This window comes from Caretta caretta, chromosome 7 (genome assembly GCF_965140235.1).
Source record: "Caretta caretta isolate rCarCar2 chromosome 7, rCarCar1.hap1, whole genome shotgun sequence".
NCBI lineage: Eukaryota > Metazoa > Chordata > Testudines > Cheloniidae > Caretta > Caretta caretta.
This window is the reverse complement of record NC_134212.1, coordinates 6,897,605-6,915,459: the sequence shown is the minus strand read 5'-3', so window position 1 is coordinate 6,915,459 and position 17,855 is coordinate 6,897,605. Positions and strand designations below refer to the sequence as shown.

Below are 17,855 nucleotides of genomic sequence, written 5' to 3'. Positions count from 1 at the left end.
GACTGTTCGGGTTCCACAGTCATGATATCCGGATTCTGCATTAAACAGGACAGCCTTGCCCTTTAGCTCAGGTTCGATGTTTTAACTTGCAAGTGGCTTAATTTGTCTTTTGCGTAAAATGATGTTTTCTTCTTGCTCACATCTCCCAGCCCTGATTGGCTGGCTGCAGCTCTTCCCAAGAAACCAGCAGATGCCCCAGTAGGAAAGGTTATGTTTTTCCAGCACCTGGCACTGGATATCCTGCACTCAAGCCACCTAACCTCAGTGTTCTCTACTCTTAGCTCTGCTTCAGAGAGTGGTGGGCGCATTTCTGCCCCCTCAGAGGAATTGTTTGAAGCTGGCCATAAGTCTCTGCCGAGAGGCATTATTGGGGAGAGGAGAGGAATACAAGGCTTTTGGGCTGGGCCCAGTGTACCTTCCGTGTTGGATGCAATGGTGTCTAAATAATGCAGAGAGCTGGGTGGTTCTTCCTTGCGGGTGAAATGCACCCAGGCCCACTGGAGCACCTAAGTCCCATGCTGGGGATATGCATGGGTTCCAGAACACAACAGGGAGGTCACATGCTAGCCCTGCATAGACTGGTGTGAGGGCTGCATTGGGGGTTGTCAGATGATTGGCCCCTTGAGCCCGGAGAAGAGTCTCAAGAATGAAGTGAACCGGGGAGCTCTCAGCTGGATGGTCTGGAGAACAGAGCTCTGGATAAGGGCAGAAAGAGTCTGGGAACAGATTGGAGGTGGACTCTCGGGTGAGCTGGAGATGACGTCCCAGGAGCGGGCATGGAAAGTTCCTGAACCGGTTGTGAATTGGGGAAAACGGTTTTATCATAAGGACTCTGGAGATTATTGAACATGTACAGGGCTAAATTATGCCCAGAGGCAGGCTTTCGACTTGGACATTGAGAGAGACTCTGTTCCTTTACTGGCTGGACCAAGGGGAAACTGAGGCAGATGCACTTGTAGTGCCACAGGAGGGCACTTCAGGAGGGATTGAGCAGAAGATCTGCCTTTATGTGATCCAACGGTCCCAGTCCTCTGTGCAACAGACACTGATGGCCTGTGACCACCGTTCCCTTAAAGGGATAAGAGAGAGGTTGCTGCATGGCAGCCCCACTCCCTAGGCTCAGAGGTGTGGATTTAGTCTTCCCAGCTGCCCCATACCCTGCTTTCATAGACTCCTATCATCCAGCCTTTCTGCGGACGCAGTGAATTTTCCCCTGAACGCCTCCATTATGAGAGAGGAAGAGCTGCCTACAAACAGTTGGGTGTCTCTAGCTGTCTTTCTCAGGTTAGTGTGCAGTACAACTTAGCTGTATGTTCTTCTTTGAGTGTTTGTGCATGTACGTTCTGTTGTAGGTGTGTGTGCTCGGCACATGCATTGGTGCCGGAAGTTTTCCCCTCAGTGGTATCCGTAGGGGACCGGCTCTGGATCCCCCTGGAGTGGTGTGTGTATTCACCGGCATAAGGGGCACCACCGGCTCCCCCCCCCCTCAGTTCCTTCTTACCGCCAGTGATTGTGCTGGAATGTCTCCTTGCCTCAGCTAGCTTTCCTGTCTCAACTGTGCCTACTCGCAAATTTGTTGTGTATAGTTGTTAAAAGTTGTATAGTTAATAGTTCCCTTAGCATTAAGTTAGAATTAGTCCTGTATGGGACTTAGCCTAGGGATGGGACATGCCCCGGTCCCTGGGCTTCAAGCCTTGTGACTGCTGCAAAAAACCTGTGCCAGTCAGTGATCCCCATAGAAGGTGCCTGAAGTGTTTAGGGGAAATCCATGTGAGTACCACGTGTCACATTTGCAAAAGCTTCAGGCCGCGGACCAAAAAGGAGCAGGACATTCGTCTCCAAGTGCCTCTTATGGAGTCGGCCCTCGGAGCTGACGAGATCGGACTCTGCTCGAAGCACCGCGGCCTTGGTGTGGAATGCGCCTCCGACACTGATCCCCGACTGGCGCTGATCCGCATCCCCGGTACCGGCTAAAAAGCAAAGAAAGGGTGGGGGAGGGCATTTTCCTACATCCCGTAAAGGGAGGGAGAGAGCTGGAGGAGAGCAAAGAGCCACATGGGGCAGCTCCTCCCCTCCGGACAGTGGCCAGGCTCCAGCTTTTGTTGAGCTGTCAAGCCCTCTTCCTCATTTTCTTCCTGATTTGATTTCTTTGATGGCCTTTGTGGAGCCTGCAGGCTGCTTCTCTGATCCCCCAGCAACTTCCCCCAACACTGAAGCATCCTGCCACCGCATGGGATGAAGACAAAGAGCCATATAGAAAATTTGGGTCCAGAAGAAAAGGCCCCCACCAAGACAAAGTTTAATTTCAGTGACACTTAGCCTGAGAGAGAGAAACTGAGTCCCAGGAAGCAGAAGAAGACAGAACGGTCTTGGCAGTTTGTTAAATGGGATCTCTGCTATTGTGTACAACTTTGTCAGACTCATAACTCCTCCAGGTTCAAAAATTGTTATTGGAGTACTTCCTTTGAGAGTAAATAGAGAGAAGCCAAAGAATGCATCGTGTCTCTGTCGAGTGGCCTTTCCCAACACTGTTTGGAAACACACAGACATTACGTGTGCTTTGCCATGGCTTTCAGCACCTGCTGAAAGAGGAAAAACTCTAGAGATGCTACCAAGTGAGGCTGGAGTTGGCAGTCATTTCTTATGCAAAAGTTTCTAGCTAGTCCTCTGTCATGGCAGAGATGCCAGAAATGTTAGCCAGCCTTTGTGGTGCTGCTTCCTAGATAAGAGCTTCAAGCTGTCAGACCAGAGGGGAATGCCGCTTTCAGGTAAGCTGCCCACTCTTCTCATTTGATTTTGTGATATATGAGTTTTCTAGTTTGATGCTCAGTAGCAGCAACACCTTGCTTGTCCTAATTATGTGTCTACACACTGCAAATGAGCTGATCTAATATGAGCAAAATATCCCCTCCCATCTGCCACCTAATTATAGTGTGATCCACAACTGTGATGTGTATCATCTGATGCGTTGATTCAGGCCTGTTGGATTGCTTTATTTTAGTGAATGCGGAAGTCCAGTGATAAGCAAGGTAATAACTGAGAGCACTGTCTAAAAACCTAACACCGGAGCTGGAGCCTAAACATGGTTGAAATTTGTTGGTTAGAAGCCCATGTTGCTGAGTTTCTCAGTCTCTGAGAAGTTATTTATAAAGATGAATAATGGCAGGCTAGTTGAGAAGAAAACCCTTAATCAGCTATTTCTCTTTAGTTACAGATGTTTTTTCTTCAAAGCCGTGTACTCAGCAAGCGCACAGCTAACGTAGCTGAAATCCCAACAGAACAGCCAGTTAAACCTATCACAAGGTTCTGAACAAAGATTCATGTGTTTCTGGAAACTGAAGGGGGTTTTCTGCTAAAACCCGATGGCAATAAATTAAAAATTGCAGTGTACCTTTAAAACATGACTGGGTCAGAGTGTTATCCCCACATCTGATCTCTGGGTGGAGAAGAGTAGAAAGTCTGTCTCTGCTGTAATTTCCCCAAAATTGGTAACAGCTAAGAAGAGTCAGCGTTGTTTTGGTAATGAAGGGAATCTAACTATGTGTCAATTTGGAGAACTCAATTAAAATTGTTCAAATGATTTTCTGCTTAAAAGACCAATTTTTTCTTTTCTCTTCACTGAAGGCCTCTATCAGGGCGACTTGCTATTTCATTTGCCTACCAGTGTTTAGTCAGATGGATTTATCGGTATGAAAGAACTGGGTGGTTTTTAAAAGGGTACAGTAGTTGTCTGATAACATACAGAGTATGTTTACAAGAATCTTAAAAAAATTTGGTGCTTTAATATTTTTCAGCATTTGCCCATAACTCTTCAGGAGCCATATCTGTGTTTGTCTTTAGTCCTGTGAGGATTTGTCTTCTCCTTTTCAAATATTTGCCTTGTGCACTGTTGAGAGAACTAAGCAAGGGTTTTTTTTATTGTTGATGGGAAGATAATGGGTGAACAATCTTTTGTGGGCTTTTTGACTGGCAGTATTATGTTACCCTGTTGATGGAGGAAGTGATCACCTGGCACTGAGGACAGATTTCCTCAGCTGGAGGTATGTGCATATGATGTTGGATTTCCTTCACTTGTGGTATCTTTTGTGCAGTTAACGTATTGATTGAATCAGGGAATACTTTTGACATGAAGGGAAGAACTGCTTGTCTGCTATTGGCCAGAGGTTAGAGGTTACAAACTTTCCAGTCAATGAAAACCGTTTGTGCTCACATTGCACAAATTGCATTGTGTAAGTGTCTTATATTTGATAAGATTGGTAACAAAACAGAATACATTTCATGTGATGCAGGAAAAAGTCTTTTATCTAAAGCAAAACACACACATGCAAGCAAGTGGTACAGACTACCAGAGAAGAGGTTTGAGGGTGGCTGATTTTAGCAGTCAAGGATTTGGATTTTGTAAAGTTTTTCGTATGTATAATTTGATGCCATTGTTCCAAAAACCCGCAACTTCATAATAGTAGCAGTAGAAAGAATAATAGAAAGAAGGGATTTAATTGGGAATGACAGGTGAGATTGCAAGAAACCCAAGGTTTGTGACTAGCTTGAAATGCTACAGGGGAACACATGCAGCGCTGTGGCTGCATCTCTTTGGCGCTTCAGTGTAGCCACTCTCTGCAGTGCCAGGAGGGATTCCCCCATTGTTGTAGATAATCTACCTCCCCGAGAGGTGGTAGCTAGGTTGATGGAAAAATTCTCTTCCATCAACCTAGCACTGTCTGCACTGTGGGTTAAGTCAACATAGCGACATCTCTCGGGGATGTGAATTTTTCACACCCCTGAGATATGTAGCTATTCCAGTGTAAGTTTTCCACATAGGCCAACCTGTAATGACAAAGAAGCACAAATCCAATTGACGGTCAATGCGAGTAGTGTGTCCAAATCACTTAAGTCCTTTTAAAAATCTGACTCTGTGAGTCCAAATCTCTTAGGCCTTGTCCTCACTAAGGGGAAAAAAAAGTTCTTAACTCGAGTTGGCCAAGTCAAGATAAAATCCTAGTGAAGACAAGGCACGTGATAGTTTTCACATGAGTTAACAGGTCAAGGTAAAGACTAGGGAGCCTAGAGTTCAATTGACTTCCTAACTGATGTGAAAACTACCATCTGCCTTGTCTTTACTAGGAGCTGAGCTTGAGTTAAGAGCACACCTTTTTTCTAGTGAAGAGAGAGACTCAGTTGGGTTTGAAAAATCTCTGCCTAAAATACTAACACACAAAGTAGAGCCTAAAATGAATGGACAGGCAATATCCCTTGTGCACAATGAGATTTCTTCCTATTCCAATGTAAAGCCACTGGTAACTAAAGGAAGGATTTTCAAAAGCACTTTTCGCATTGGCCCTGCTGAAGTCAACAGGCCAACACTGAGTGCTTTTTGAGAACTGCTCCCTTAAAGCAATAGGAGAGAAGAAATTCTAACCTGGATCTTAGAAAGGAAACAGAAATAAGGAAAAAACAGGAATATTTCATATTTCAGTGGATTAATATTTCTGTTTGAAATGGATTGGAAGAGAAACTGTAAATTATGTCAAGTATCAGAGGGGTTGCCGTGTTAGTTTGTATCCACAAACACAACGAGGAGTCCGGTGGCACCTTAAAGACTAACAGATTTATTTGGGCATAAACTTTCATGGGTAAAAATCCCACTTCTTCAGATGCAACTGATGAAGTGGGTTTTTTACCCATGAAAGCTTATGCCCAAAAAAATCTGCTAGTCTTTAAGGTGCCACCGGACTCCTCATTGTTTTTTTATGTATGTCTATTCAAGCTATTATTGCTTAAAAATACAATTTTGGTATAGTTTTTAGTTACTACTGTGCATTTCAAATGTTGGGTTTTTTACTGTTCTAGAGAAACTACATCTAATTGTGTTCTATGTAGATCTAAATAGATGCCATTGTTACATGTTTTTTAATACATTCATAAATATTTAACCATTTTAGCAGCTTATTCACACATTTGCTTACACTTAACTTTCCCTTAAGCACCTCTAAATTTTTAGCAAGGTGCCACTTTTCCCTCCAACCACGCAGTTATGACTTCTTAATGATTACAGATATACCCTTCAGTGAAAGCAAAACAAACTAGTTTTGTCGTCCCTACCTTCAAACTAGTTCAGTCACCAGGCAAAATTTCTGACTTGCTTAAAGCAGTTGGAGGGGTGAAGGAGAAAGAGTTGATGGTTTTCACTTGTGTACTTATTATTTTTTTCATCCTTCTCAAGATGGGCCGCAGATCTAGAAATGTTCTGAATGAATTACCCTAGAAATGAACTTCCTGACACGTTACGATTGATTTTACAGCCGTGCCTAAGGAGCCTGACCGAGAGCGACGCATCATCGTTCTAGATGATCAGTGGATGCATAATAAGAGTACCTGCCCCAAAGAGCTTACGGTCTAAAACAGTCCTAATCTGGAAGAGATAGTGTTGTTCCCATTTTACATATGGGCAACTGAACCACAAAGAGATTAACTGTCCTGGCCAAGGTCATGCAAGAAGTTTCACAGAGCTGGAGATTGAATCCAGATTGACTGAGTCCCAGCCCAGTCCCTTAATCATGAGGCTACCTGTGATGGTTCTCGGGATACCTGCAACCATGAGTTGCCTTGTGACCCTCTGCCTCCAATGTGAGGGCGTCTTGCTTGTGGTAGATGGGTATTAGCTCCCTAACACTACTAGCCTGTCAGCCACTCAAGCCCTCTCCTCTGGGCTATGCTAGCCCAGTCTTCACCTTGCAGGCTAACAATAGGTGCTCCCCAGTCTCCAAGTTCCTTTGAATCGTTCCCCGGGGGTATCCTGCCCCTGACTCTGGCTACTCACAGAAATCCCAGATCCTCTGCCCCCAGAAGAGCAGGATACCCCAGCTTACCAGTTTTACCTTAAACCTCCACTCCTAGTACACACACAGCATTTATAATGAAACACAAAAAGGTTTTATATAAAGAGAACACAGATTCTACTAGAAACAAGAAAGATTGGTGGAACCAAATGGTCTACGCTGATTAGTAGTTTCCTTTCGTTTCTAACAAAGTAAGATTTCCCCCCAAAGTTCAGTCTGTTGCCTGGCTGGCTGGCTTCCCAGGAACCAGTTGTTCATGACGACATCCACACACTCCAAGATGTCTCCCCAGCATAGACATAATCAGTCTTTTGTCTTTATTCATAGACATAGGAGTTGCTGAGCTCAGCATCTCAATGCATAGCTGATTTAGGAGCCTAAATCTCATTTCAGAATCATTTGAGGCAGTTGGGAGTTTAAATTCCATTAGTTGTTGTTGGAATTTAGACTTCTGGGTGCCTAAATCACACATGAAAATGAAATTTTGGATCCTAAATCAGCGAGGTGTTGTGATGCCGAGGGCAGCAGTGTCTAAATATTTTTTTTTAAAATCTGGGCTTATGAAGGCAGAATAGGGGTATAAATGGTAATGTCAATTTCCTTGAAGACATTTGGTGCAAGTTAGTTTAATATCATGTGTATTCAAAAGTTGCTATATATGCAGGTACAAAAACCACTATAGGCTTTTCTATCCCCTTCAATGTTCTAATGGTCTCTATTAACATGAAAATCATTTAACAATATATAAAGTTTAAATTACAGTAGGTAAATTACTGTTTTTCCTATGTGCAATTCTCATTACATGGTATAAGTGCAGTAGATAGGATATACAGCACATTAAAATTCATATTTCCAGTTTTAAAAACCTATTCATGGAGATGAATGTGTTCTTTGTTGATTACATCTCCTAAAATTCATGCTCAACGCACACACTCATTAGAGGGAAATTGCTATGTTAGTCCACAAGAATGTATGTAGCCAAGGAGAAATTAAACAACAAGATTAAGGTGGAAGGACTGCATGACCAGCGCATAAAGATAAAGATGAGTGGCTTCATTATGATTTGAATTGGTTATTTAGAGTGAAGTTCTGCTGATCTTCAGAAATGTGTCCGTGCAGATATAAAATGGTTTTCTTGTAATTAAAAGCTGCTAAATTGAAAAGAGCTGGGGATATGTGGGGTGTGGGTATGTTAAAGCTTCAAAAACTTTATTTAGTCACTTTTTAAAGGTAGAGATGAAATGATGCATTAACTTTTTCTTTAATAAGGAAAATGAGTATAATGAGGTAGAAGCACTGAAATCTAAAAGGAATATGCATAAAAAAGTTTTGTTTAAACAGCCAGTTGGATTCAGGAGGAGCATCAGAACATTTGACATTTTACTTTGCAAGTAAGTTTTCAGGCCAACATTTTCAAACATGTCTCCAAAATCCTTATTTAGGCCCTCTGATTTGCAAAAGCATCGAACATGCAGCAGCTGAGACCTGCTGGGTGCACAGCTCTTCTGAAAACTTAGGCCACTTACTTAGAAAATCTGAAGCAGTGGTCCTCAACCTGTTTACCATGGTGGGCCACATGTGCAGCTCTCTGAGTTATGTAGGCCGCATCCATACGATATATATACTACTTGTATGGCCCTGAGGATGTCACATGGGCCGCAGCTGTGTGCTGATTGGGCTGAGAACCACTGCTCAAAAAGATCTGAAGGGAGGAAGCGTAGGGGCTTTAGTAATGAATGAGTCTAGTAAGGTCATTCCTGGCACAGAGGGCTACTTGCAAGAAATGAAGATCTGTTTGGAAGGAGAGGGAACTGGGCATGTGTAAGCAATTGTGATTTTTGATTCCCAAAGCAGAAGAAGAAGAGGTAGCACACGTGAAAATTTCAAAATGTTATTTGGCTTGGAAAGTGCTAAGGGATTCTTTGTTGGAAGGAGGGGTTAGGGTTAGAAATACATGGACTGAAGAAGATTCAGGTATAAAAGCAGAGGCATTTTGCACTTGGTACCTTTTTTGGACCAGAATATCCTCCTTGATGGCATTAACGATGCAGGGATGTTTTTCTGTCAAATATTTTCAGACAGTTCAGTTGCCAAAAACACTGAAGTGGCAGAATGTGCCTGCAATTACTAACAATATGCTTGCCATGGAGTCTGTGAACTCCCTCATGAAAGCCCTCAGTGGCCCTCACGTTGTCTAGAAATAGCAGCAATAACCATGGTAATAAGCTCTTCTCTTTGCTGCAGAGGTTTGAACCCTTTTGCGGATAGGCTGCAGTATAGTCTGTTGATTTTTCTGTAGCTGCTGGCATTGCAAGTGACAATTCAGAGGAGATGGTGCTGCTGCAGCCTGCCCACCTTGTCTAGCCTCCTTCCCCACCAAACCCCTGCACGCCATCAAGCCGTTGCCCTCCAAGCCCCACTCACTTCCCATCATCTGAGACAAGGTCAAGCCTGATTTTGTGTGGCCTGGGGAGGGGTCCCACCCTAACAGTGCTCCCCGGGAACCGAAATGGGCATGGATGTTGCCTCAGTAGGAGACGATTTTGCCTAGTGCAGTGGCTCTCAACAGTTCCAGGCTACTGTACCCCTTTCAGGAGTCTGATTTGTCTTGTGTACTCCAAGTGTCACCTCACTTAAACACTACTTGCTTACAAAGTCAGACATAAAAATGCACAAGTGTCGCAGCACACTAGTACTGACAAATTGCTCACTTTCTCCTTTTTACCATATAATTATAAAATAAATCAATTTGGAATAGAAATATTGTACTTATTTCAGTGTATAGTACATAGCCGGGGTGGCCAAACTTACTGACCCTCCGAGCTGCATATGATAATCTTCAGAAGTTCGAGAGCCGGGCACACCTGCTTGGGGCTTCTGCTCTGCGGCAGGAACTGGGGCTCAGAACTTCAGCCCTGCGGGAGGTGCCTGCTGGTGCTCGGGGCTTCGGCAAGACCGGGGCTGAAGCCCCAAGCCCTGGCAGGCACCTCCCGCAGGGCTAAAGCCTGCAGTTCCCTACCGCACTAGGCAGAAACCCCTAGTCCCACCACCCTGCTGCAGGGCAGAAGCCCCGAGCTACCCCTTACCCCAGTCTGGTCGGTGGAGAATTAGGGGAGGGGGCTCCGCGTGCCACACTTGAACTGTAAAAGAGCCGCCCGTGGCTCGCAAGCCACAGTTTGGCCGCTGCTGGTGTATAGAGCAGTATAAAGAAGTCATTGTCTGTACGAAATTTTAGTTTGTGCTGACTTCACTAGTGCTTTTTATGTAGCCTGTTCTAAAACTAGAGAAATATCTGGATGAGTAGATGTACCCCCTAGAAGACCTCTGCGTACCCCCAGGGGTATGTCTACCCTTGGTTGAGAACCATGGGCTTAGTGGATAGAGCACTGGAGAGTGGGTCAGGAGACCTGGGTTCTATTCCTGGCTCTGTCACTGGCCTGCTGGATGACCTTGGACAATTCACTGCCGCTGTGTGCCTCAGTTTCCCCATCTTTAAAATCAGGGTAATGAGACTGACTTCCTTTGCAAAGCACTTCGAGATTTCCTGATGAAAAGACCTAGCTATTATTATTTACTCACTGACCAGTCTGGCTGAGGTCTACACCTTAAAAATTAGATCGACCTTCCTACATCGCTCAGGGCTGTGAAAAATTTCACCCCCCACGTGACGTAGTTAGGTCGACCTAACCCCCGCTGAAGACACGACTAGGTCAAAGGAAGAATTTTTCTTACCTAGCTACCGCCTCTCGGAGAGGTGGATTACCTACATTGATGGAAAAGCCACTTCCTTCGATGTCGGAAGCGTCTACACTGCAGCCGTGCAGCACCATAGCTGTCCCACTGGAGCTGCTGTTGTGTAGGCATCCGTCTAGTGAGCCCGGAGCGCAGACACCGTCAGCCATCTAGAGTGGTAGCTCTCTACTCTGCAGGTATTCTAGAGACAGGTGGGTTTTCCTGCCTTCCACACTGCATCTACAAGGTGGACTTTTAATGACCGAGATTTCAGCCATCTGTGTTAAATGGCAAAGGCTTTATTGATTATCCATGGGTAATATGCCATATCTACTGGACGGGCATAAAAACAACTCATCCCTTGAAGACTTTAATGTGGAGAGAAGGGATTCCCAGGGGTTTGCTCTTTCCTGCCCTTGCCATCTTTATCTCTTAGCAAGGAAGAGTTATGCAGTTCCTATGGTGTTGGCTTTTATTAAAGCCATCACTTCAGCGCTTTTGGTGGTAGTTCAAAATGTAGGGAAAGGCTTCAGGGCTGTGAGAGAGCAGAAGTTAAGTGCTGCAAGCTTTTAAAATACATTTTCCCCCAAGATGGCTGCCAAAAGGTAATCCACTCGCTTCCCTGAAGACTGTAAGGTCTTTGGGGAGTGGCCAAGTCTTTATGTATTTGAACCTTTTGGATGTTGCTGCAATGTAAACCAGAATAACAGTAGTGTATTGTTTTAAGTTTAGAAGACAGACAAAAGAGGAGACAACAGAGCACTTCTCCAAATAAGCATTTGTTTATTTGTATTAAAGTCACGCCTAGAGATTCCAACCAAATTACATACTAAGGCCTTGGTAAGGCCTTGGTACACTACACAGTTAAGCTGACATAAACTACCTTGTATCGACCTAGCTTTGAAAGTGTTGTCACTTAAATTTGGCTCCTGCCGACGTGAGTACCTCTGATTTAACAACACCACCTGCCCGAGCGGCACATGGTCAGTCCATGTAATTAGGTTGACACAGTGTCAGTTCAGGCACTGTGTTGCTTATGTCGACTGTCACTGGCCTTCAGGAGCCGTCCCACAATGCCCCGCACTGACAATACAATCGATAGAATCGCACCTAGTGAGGATGCGCACCCCCGACACAAGGAGCCGTGTGTGCGCACACACGATGTAATAACTGGGGTGGCTGTATGCTGACATGAGTTAGGTCGACATAATTTTGTCGTGTAGACAGGGCCTAAGAGACCACCCTTTCCCAAAAGAGTTCATAGTCTAAAGGGACAAGATGAAGGATGGAAAATGACACAGAGGCACAGAGAAATGACGTGACTAGCCCCAGGTTGTGCAGCAGGTCAGTGTTCGAAGCAGACATAGAAACCCAGCTTCAGGACTCCCAGTCCAGTGTTCTCTCCACTAGATCACTCTGCAGTAATTGGGAATACAGACATGCTTAGAGTTAAATGTGTTTAGCATAAGTGTTCCACCTTGCATTTAGCAGTGACGCTCTTGAGTTAATTTCCCAGACCTGCAGAAGATCTCAGTGTAAGTTCGAAAGCTTCTCCCTCTCGCCAACAGAAATTGGTCCAATAAAAGATGTTCTCACCCACCTTGTCTCTCTAATATCCTGGGAACAATATGGCTACAGTAACACTGTATGCAACATTGGGTCACATTCAGCGTTGATGCTTATTAGGAGCAAGAAATTTAAATATAGACTTACTCCCCCAGTTAATAAAGATTCCTTTATCTTATAAAATTTTGTTTCATGGTGTGATTCTTGAGCACTTTACAGATATTGCTTTAGAATATAAATGTCTTTGTTTCTGTAAGCCATGTGATTCAGAAGTGTTGAAGTTTTAACAGCTGTTTATATAAGATAGAATGATCCAAGTTTTTGTTTATATTACTTGCATTTCTGGGCCGCTCTAGGAGACAAATATTCAAAATGCAGATAATCTGCACAAACTCACAACTGATTTACAAATGAAAAAGTGTTATTTTTGATGAGTGGCTGGAGAAATTTTGTGGAAAGACTTTACTTTGCTGTGACTGTTGTATTTGGAGAACACAAATGCAAACAGTGGGAGAACAGTTTTATGGTTATTAAATGTCTAAAATGGTGATTCTTTGCTTCAGAATACTACTTCTAAAGATTTGTCTATTTTTATTGAAATGAAAATTTTCTTTATTGATTTGAAGAATATTGATTTTTCTCTTTGTAACCTAGAAAAATAACAATTGATTCATTTTCTTATAATAAAACTCCACCCCCCCAAATCATTACATTGACCAAGTCCTGCAGATATATTCTTGTAAGCCTTAAATTTATTTCATAAACAAATACAACAAAAATGTGTTTTATCACTTAAGCTATTGATGCACTGCCAGTTTTTTAAAATTTCTTATTTAAGTATTTACACCATCAAATACAGATACTTAAACTCCAAAGGTGTGCAAGCTGTTTTGTTAATTTCCATTAGATTTCTTGCACATCATACCAGATATTTGGCAAGAATATCCTTCTTGACCGGTTTCTTAATTGCAAATTGACAAAGCCACTTATTTTCAAACACAACCAAGCCATCTCAAAATGTTGATCTGAAGTGGAAGCAAATATTTTGTGCACTTATTATAATAATGCCACGTTGCCTATACCAAGTTCCGTGTATTGGGATAATGATTTAAGGCCTGTCAGGATTGGGCTATTAATTATGCTCCCACCCTTCCCCCCCTGTTCAAGGGGGATCAAAGGGAGACTGTCTCTGAACTTCTGGGGCTGCAGTTGTGATGGGCTCGTACATGGAGTCCATCTGTTTTAAAGGTGTATAATACTAAAGAAATACCAGCAGAAGTCCCAATATTGCTATGACGGTGAATGTCAATCACGAGAAATACTAAATTGACAGTTACTTTCAAGTTCATGCCATACCACCAATTCCCCGCTCCTCCACACTGTGTGGTTTCATAGCTGTTCTTTTGTATCCAATTTATTGCAAATGAGCTTCATTTGTTGACAGATTGTGAGATTTTCATGGTCAACCTGTGCATTGCAATACACTTTCCTGTTCTTTGGTCTTGACATAATTTATTGCATAAATGAACCATTATCCTGTTGTCTGACAAAACCTCACCGAGCGGATGGTGTCCAAATGGAATAACATATTCACAGAATGCTACAGAAATGGTCTCTGCCCTTAACAGTTCCTAATTTATTGTGAGACTGACTGTATGGCTAGTCATGCCATTCACTGAGTTCTCTTTTGGCACAAAGAGTGGAAGGATGTTCTTGTGGTTAAGATGTTGGACAAGACTTGAGAGATCTGAGTTCTGTTTCCAGTTCTGCTTGTGAGACCTTGGGCAGGTCATTTGGTATGGCTTAGGTTCCCCATCTGTAAAATGGTGAGAATATTTTCCTCCTTAAGATGTATGTCAAGTACTCAGATGCTGTGATGCGGAATATCATAAACCAGCCTATAAATAAAAGATTGCTGGGACTTTAACTCAGTGCTGTAGCAGTTTTTTGCCAGTGCATAGATGTGATTTACATCCTGTGGCACGAACCAATTGTTTCAAACTTGTATTAATAATTTTCTACAACATTTGGTATAGTGGTGTGGGTATTTTTTTTTTTTTTTTACTTTGATCTAAGACCTTGAATATGGTGTATGGGTTAGGACATAATCATATAAAGCTATTATAATTATAAAGCGTTGTTATAATGGATTGCGTTCTGTTTCTTGGGAGCAGTTTTGTTGGGGATCATAGTTTTTTTTTGGTATGAGCTCCTGGGCGTATGGTTATGCTTTTTGCCCTTATAGTTTACTTTGTTTTTTGCTTCTACTTCATCATTTTAACAGATTGCTTTAATTGTAATGGTGCAACGTGTATTGAAAACTGTATCCCTAGAAATGTGCATCTTCATAACTGCCGACAGAGAATAATTTTGTTCTACACTTTACACAAGGTAATAGCGGTATCACTTGTTCTTGATTGTTATTTTAGGTTCCAGACAGTGAAGTGAATAGGTTATCAATCTGATACAAATAGTGACATATGCACAATTAAATTGTTTCTGGCTAATCATGTGAGAACACATGCAGTAGGTTGTGTTTAGATGTCTCAGTTTACTTGTTCTGTTATGGATCATCTGGTTACCTTTTCAAGGCTTATTATGATAAAGACAAATCTGTGATTTTATTTGGGATCTAAATGCTAAAGTGGGGGTGGCAGTTTGTGTATGCGTTAAACATTTATGTATTGAATATTCTGTGCACTGCATTAGCTCCTTAAAGCCCAAACCAAGACCAGAGTCCTATATTGCTAGGCACTTTACAAATGTTGGTGAAAGACAGATCCTGCCCCAAAGTGCTTACAACTGAAATAGACAGTACAGCGTGGGAGGGGAAACAAAGGCATGTTGAGATGAACTAATATGGCCCAGGTCACAGCAGGTCAGTTGTCAAACCAGGATTAGAACCCTTGTCTTCTGAGGCCGTCTAGTGCTGAATCCATTAGGCAACACTGCCTTGAGTCTTACTTTTGTTGCGCGGTGGACTTCACCAACTGCTGGCTAGTGTGGGGAGAGCATTGAAAAAGTATTGCACTTGAAAGGTGGTGTTTTCCCTTCCTTTTAGAGTTTAACTCGAATAAATGTCCGATTGAAGCTACTCATGTAAAGTCTTGTTTCTTAAAGTACACTGTCTTTTTAAATTCTACTCAGGGTTTACAAATCTCTTAACAAATCACTTTACAAATCTCTACTCCAAGACTGCTAGACTGTATCTCAGTTCCATGTCCGGTGTATGTGTAAATTACAGTCTTTCATATTTCTAGAAGTGTTTTATGGCAGCTATCTTATAAACACATCCCTGGCCCTCTCTCTTAGGGAGATTTGTTAGCTTCATTTTAAGGTTGTTGAGAAAATTCTCACACATTGCTTTGCTTCTTAAGAGTGATATCACAGTATTTCTTATCTTTAAAGGTCATGCTTTGTCATTATCATACACCTCTGTTTCCCAGTCACTCTTACCAACTCACTTTCCTTCTGATACTCGCCTCGCTCCAAAAACGGATGATCAATGAATGCCTAAATAAACAGAATTGTTTTTCTGAGCTGCAGACCACTTTATCACATGTTAACAAGGGCACACCACAGTGATAGTGGCATGGCAGTACTTTCTGAGATCTATAGTTATGGTCATAAAGACTGTAAGAACTGTAATCATTCACTTCGTAGCTCTCTTGAACCTCGAATAACACAGCAGGCTACAGGGCAGGCTGCATTGCAAAAGCACCATGACATGAGTGAGATGCTGCTCATTTCCTTTTCCTGGTGATTTTGCCACTATCTTCTGTCATTCACAATATACGCTGAAGTCTGTTTCTAAAAACCCATTGGTTCATTCTTACATTTCACTTAAATGGAATGATTCTGTATTCATTAGGCCTGTTGATTAATCGCAGTTAACTCATGCAATTACCTCAGAAAATTAATTGTGATTAATTGCACTGTTAAACAATAGAGAATACCAATTGAAATGTATTAAATGTTTTTGATGTTTTCCTACATTTTCAAATATACTGATTTCTATTACAACACAGAATACAAAGTGTACAGTGCTCACTTTATATTATTATTTTTAATTACAAATATTTGCACTGTAAAAATGATAAAAGAAATTGTATTTTTCAATTCACCTCATACGAGTACAATAGTGCAATCTCTTTATCATAAAAGTGTAACTTACAAATGTAGATTTTGTTTGTTACATAACTGTTCTCAAAAACAAAACAATGTAAAACTTTAGAGCCTACAAGTCCGCTCGGTCCTACTTCTTGTGCTGCCAATTGCTAAGACAAACAAGTTTGTTTACATTGATGGGAGATACTGCTGCCTGCTTCGTATTTACGATGTCACCTGAAAGTAAGAACAGGTATTCGCATGGCACTTTTGTAGCTGGCATTGCAAGGTATTTGTGCCAGAGATGCTAAACATTCCAGATGCCTCTTCATGCTGTGGCCACCATTCCAGAGGACATGCTTCTGATGCTCATTAAAAAAATGTGTTAATTAAATTTATGACTGAACTCTTTCAAGGAGTATGGTATGTCTCCTCTTCTGTTTTACCTGCATTCTGCCGTATACTTCATGTTATAGCAGTCTCAGATGATGACCCAGCACATGTTCATTTTAAGAACACTTTCACAGCAGATACGACAAAACGCAAACAAGGTACCAATGTGAGATTTTGAAAAATAGCTGCAGCACTCAACCCAGGTTTAAGATTGTGAAGTGCCATCTAAAATATGAAAGGGACGAGGAGTAGAGCATGCTTTCAGAAGTCTTAAAAGAGGAACACTCTGATACGGAAACTACAGAATCTGAATCACCAAAAAAGAAAATCAGTGGCATCTGACTCAGATGATGAAAATGAACATGCGTTGGTCCGCTCTGCTTTGAATCGTTATCAAGCAGAACCTGTCATCAGCATGGCTGAAACATGAAGGAACATACGAATCTTTAGCGCATCTGGCATATAAATATCTTGCGATGCCGGCTACAACAGTGCCAGGCAAACACCTGTTCTCACTTTCAGGTGACATTGTAAACAAGAAGTGGGCAGTATTATCTCCTGCAAATTGTAACCAAACTTGTTTGTCTGAGCGATTGGCTGAACAAGAAGTAGGACTGAGTGGACTTGTAGGCTCTAAAGTTTTACATTGTTTTCTTTTTGAATGCAGTTATTTTTTTTTGTACATAATTCTACATTTGTTAGTTCAACTTTCATGATAAAGAGATTGCACTACAGTACTTGTATTAGGTGAATTAAAAATGCTATTTCTTTTGTGTTTTACAGTGGAAATGTTTGTAAATAAAGTGAGCACTGTACGCTTTGTATTCTTTATTGTAATTGAAATCAGTATATTTAAAAATGTAAAATACATCCAAAATATTTACAAGACAGAAAAGAAGGGGGTGGAGTTAGAAGACTTTTCATAGTTTTAAGTTATAAAATTCAAAGGAGGGGGGAAATCCATTCTGAAGAATTGTCAGCAGAAGTTTAGGAAAGCTTTTTTCTTACTTTATAGCTGTAGCATGTTTTAGTGCAGGCATCTTACACTATCTCCCCAGCTCTCCACTAGTTTATACAGAGACCATGACCAGGGCCAGCCCACAACATTTTGGCACCTGAGGTGGGGAGCTCAAATGATGCCCCCTGCCCCCTCACTTGGGCCAAAACTTTGAAACTCTGGGTCCTAGTGGCACACCCCCCCCCCCCCCCCCGAGTCTGACA

General features: G+C 42.2%; 1 protein-coding gene across 28 annotated transcripts in view; it reads left to right on the top strand.

Annotated features, from left to right (window-relative positions):
- The window catches only part of MAGI1 (membrane associated guanylate kinase, WW and PDZ domain containing 1), a 486,586-nt gene that overhangs the window by 223,684 nt on the left and 245,047 nt on the right, over nucleotides 1–17,855 (top strand). The window lies entirely within an intron of this gene.